The sequence below is a fragment of the Palaemon carinicauda genome, chromosome 2, assembly GCF_036898095.1.
Source record: "Palaemon carinicauda isolate YSFRI2023 chromosome 2, ASM3689809v2, whole genome shotgun sequence".
Lineage (NCBI taxonomy): Eukaryota > Metazoa > Arthropoda > Malacostraca > Decapoda > Palaemonidae > Palaemon > Palaemon carinicauda.
This window is the reverse complement of record NC_090726.1, coordinates 37,686,959-37,691,958: the sequence shown is the minus strand read 5'-3', so window position 1 is coordinate 37,691,958 and position 5,000 is coordinate 37,686,959.

The window sequence follows — 5,000 nt, the reverse complement described above, 5'->3', positions numbered from 1 at the left end:
TATGAATATGAAAAAAAATTGGGATACTGATCGTTTAATCATTCACAATAGACTTGGAAAGCTATAAATAGTTTAGCTCGTTTCAGCATCGTATTTGTAAAAAAAAAAAAAAAAAAAAAAAATATATATATATTTTTATATGTGATGAAGTTCTATAATAAAAGATCCGTGTAAACGATATGCGATTTTGAATACATGTTCTGGTTATATATAACTAGTCAATTTAGTCTCTAGTAAATATTTTGGAAAATTTTCATATCTTATCGTTCATAAACTATATACAGTGATAAATGTAAACTGATAAATTGATATAAATGTTCATGCTATCTCTTATAGCTTTATTAGTATTAACTTGATTTAACTCAAAATTATTATAGACCCTACCATTACTGTGGAAAATCTAATCGATAAAAAAAAGTTATTTATATTTTCAACGTAAAATCTGTCTAGATAAATTCTAGTATAAGCAAACTAATGACGCTGCGTCATCCTCTAGATTCTCTAGAACACCATTAGTCTACATTTAATGGTAGTATATAGGTCTAACGTGACTTGTATACGAGATAATTGCGAACGAGTTTATTTGCTACATGTTCAGTTTTGCCTCACCGTCTCAACTAACCATTCAACTTATTTTTCCCTTTTATTAACGTGTCTTTTTCTTATTTTGTATGGGGTAACCACAGATTCCTTCTTTTGAAGGACTTTGCTTTGTCTGTGGGTACGCCGTTTAGTAGTCCCGATCGGCTGCCCTGCTTGACATCGCTTTAGATTCCGGTAGGGTATGTTTGAGTGCTGTACAATAGTCAATTCTTTTTAGTGAAGCAGATTTGCACCGACTCGCTGGGGTGCTCTTTTAGCTCGGAAAAGTTTCCTGGTCGCTGATTGGTTGGACAAGATAATTCTAACCAATCAGATAGCAGGAAACTTTCCTGAGCTAAAGGAGCACCACTACGAGTCAGTGCAAATGCGCCTCATTAAAAAAAATGAGTATAGTCACCAGCGTCCTTCCTCCCAGTGGCGAGGAGTCCTAGCGCTGTTAGGTCGACACTTCGAGACGTGTGAGGTGTCTGTTATGTTTTTAGGTATTGGAGAGTCTTTGTTTGTGTGTGTATTTGTCTGTAACACTAATTCGCTTTAAGTAAACATATCCGTTGATTACATACATAATAATTTCACAACCAGTGCTGAATTCAACAAACCTTTTGACGTAGCCAGATCTTTCAAGACCACATAAATCATATCTTCCAGATATTTAGTGAAGATCTCTCATCAAGATTTTTTTCCCAATAAATACCAACTTGTTATGGTTTGGGTAATTTTAAAAGATGGTTCCCTTTTTCAAATTTCGATTAAAAAACCTATGGAAATGAAAATATCAGATATTTTTCGTTGCAAACAAAATAAGATTTTTAAAATCATAGTACATATACCTGCTGTATATATATATATATATATATATATATATATATATATATATATATATATATATATATATATATATATATACATTTATATAGATGTATATATATATACATTATATATATATATATATATATATATATATATATATATATATATATATATATATATAAATCTATATACATATATATATATATATATATATATATATATATATATATATAAATGTATATATATATATATATATATATATATATATATAGATGTATATATATATACATTTATATATATATATATATATATATATATATATATATAAATCTATATACATATATATATATATATATATATATATATATATATATATATATATATATATATATATATATATATATATATATCTCAAACAGCCAGGTAACAGGGTAGATGCCAGCGAGATAGTTATCCCCAGTGATTGGATTTGCTTCACTCACATCCGAATTAGATGGGATCAATTAATCAATTATTATTATTATTATTATTATTATTATTATTATTATTATTATTATAAATTCATAATGGTATCTGCCTTTTTAGTGTTAAATTAATTAATCGTATCATTAATTCTTAAGTAACTTTTAAGAGCTGCTCATCAGTGTTATGGTATGAAAATTCTCTACATATATCACTGTTTTTTAAATACCAGATCAAGGAGAAGTGAAGGATATCAGGAAGCCAAACTAAGAACGGAATATTTCAAAAGGTCTTGGGAAAGATAAGCGGCCTTTTAAATGAATGAGTTTGGTTTAATAAACAATTTCTAATTATAAAAGTACTGTTGGTTATACAACACACGAACGATAAGCCACCAGAGGTAAAATGTTATTAATCTAGATAGAATTGTGTTTGGGGTAATTTTCTTTTTTATTGTGGTTGAAATGCCGCACTAGAACTGTAAGTATGATTAAAAAATCTATGTTGACTAGGTTTTTATGGTACTTGTGTGGGAAAGTCTGTCAAACCTTATGTCAAGGGCAAGTTATATGGTGCCTAACACATTTCTTTCTTTACGACATTCCTTTGACAACCCTCACCAAGTTGAGAAATACAAAAATGACTCAACCCTTGTCATGGTATTTTTCTTTTGGGAGTTTTGAGAGAGTTACAAGGAGTTACAAGCATTTTGGATGTCTCAAAGATTTTTCTAGTCCATCCGGGGTGACTTCATTTGCTCTTGGGTAGATTGAGAACTTATTCTTGAACTTGTTTATCGTGTTACTGTTTAATTTATCCGCTGTTCCATCTACAATTTTATATGAAAATAAATTACCACATTGAGTGGTGCTGTATCTTTTTAATTCCACTTTGTATGCGTTACCTCTTGACTGAGAGAGAGAGAGAGAGAGAGAGAGAGAGAGAGAGAGAGAGAGAGAGAGAGAGAGAGTGAGTGAGTATTACAAGGAGTTACATGTATTTTTGATGTCTCGAAGACTTTTCAGTCTATCAGGGTAAGACTCCATTTGCTCCCGGGTAGAACGATTCAGTTTGGAGGTTTAGAGAGTTTTTGTGATCTTGTCTAACTTATTCTTGAACTCATTTACCTTGTCACTGCTTACTACACCCGCTGGAAGTCTGTGTCGTGTATCTCCTATTTTGTATGAAAAGAAATTACCACATCGGGTAGTGTTGTATATTTTCCATTCCACTTTGTATCCGTTACCTCTTGACTGAGAGAGAGAGAGAGAGAGAGAGAGAGAGAGAGAGAGAGAGAGAGAGAGACTGCGTGCATTTTGGATGTTTCAATGACTTTTTAGTCTATCAGGGTAAGACTCCATTTGCTCTTGGGTAGAACGATTCGGTTTGAATTTATAGAGAGTTTTTATGATCTTGTCTAACTTATTCTTGAACTCATTTACCTTTTAACTGTTTGTTACATATGCTGGAAGTCTGTTCCATGTAATTCCTTATTGTATGAAAAGAGATTACCACATTGAATGGTGTTGTATATTTTCCATTCCACTTTGTATCCGTTAACTCTTGACTGAGAGAGAGAGAGAGAGAGAGAGAGAGAGAGAGAGAGAGAGAGAGAGAGAGAGAGAGAGAGAGAGTGAGAGAGAGAGAGAGAGTGAGAGAGAGCGTGCATTTTGGATGTTTCAAAGACTTTTTAGTCCATCCAGGGAGACTCCATTTACTCTTAGATAGAGGGATTTGGTTTGAACTTTTAGAGAATTTTTATGTTCTTGTCTAACTTAATTTTGAAATCATTTACCTTTTCACTGTTTACTACATATGCTGGAAGTCTGTTCCATGTATTTCCTTATTGTATGAAAAGAAATTACCACATTGAGTAGTATTGTATCATTTCAATTCCAGTTTGTATCTGTTACCTCTGGACTGTGTGTATGAGAGAGAGAGAGAGAGAGAGAGAGAGAGAGAGAGAGAGAGAGAGAGAGAGAGAGAGAGAGAGAAATAATAGCATTATAGTCACAATGACTTGCATTATTGAAGGAATGATCTTGTTTTATGACAGCATCAAGATATTTTTTTTATAATAATGAACTCTTCGCCTTTCAGGTGTGGATGACTGTTAAATATTTTTTATCTTATTTCAAAAATCTATATAATATTTCATTATTTCTTTATAATTTTATCGTCTGTTTTAGCTTTTGTTATTGATTTTTTATTTGAGTGTGTTTTACTTTTTGCTCTTACTTTATCAGATACAATCTTATAATTAACTCATATTTTAGATAATGTTTTTGTGTGTGAGCGTTTGATAATCATAGCACTATATTCATTTTATTTAAAATTGCCTTTATACTGTATTTATTCATATAAAATCCTTAAAAAAAAAAACATAATTGTAACTGAAAAGAACATGTTGAAGTGTAAAAAATATCAACTCGTTTCTCGTTTGTGTTATTTATTTTCCAAATTAAATTTTCCTGCTTTGCACATCTCTCATTAGTATTTCAGCACTATGCGTTCAAAGTGACATTTATAAATAAAAGTTTCACTAACAGAACCGTTTTGTATTTGAGAGTCATTGTAATGTAGGTTTTGTTCGTCATGAATAAAATATATTTAGCTTTTTTTTCTTTCATAATAAAATCATGTATATTACAAGATCTTAATCTGTTTTATTCAATTGTTATAAAGGTAAACAATTTTACTGTTGACATAGATTCAAAAAAATATTACTCTTCCAGTAATTGGAAGTTATCTCTCCAGCCTTTAAATTTTCTAATTTGTACTAAGTATTCTTTTTATATTCTTTTCCTAATGCTATTTCTAATCTAGGGTCGGGAAGGATTATTTGAAAAAAAAAAAAACTAGTTATAATAATAATAATAATAATAATAATAATAATAATAATAATAATAATAATAATAATAATAATAATAATAATAATAATAATGTTATATTACTCAACTTAACAGGAATAAGACATTGTTTACCTTTACAAACTCTAAACCTGTTCTACGAAAAATAAAATAAATCCTTTTACTTGAGAATACGTTACCCAGGATCATCTTCATCTCCTCCTACGCTTATTGACGCAAAGGGCTTCAGTTAGATTTCACCAGTCAACTCTATCT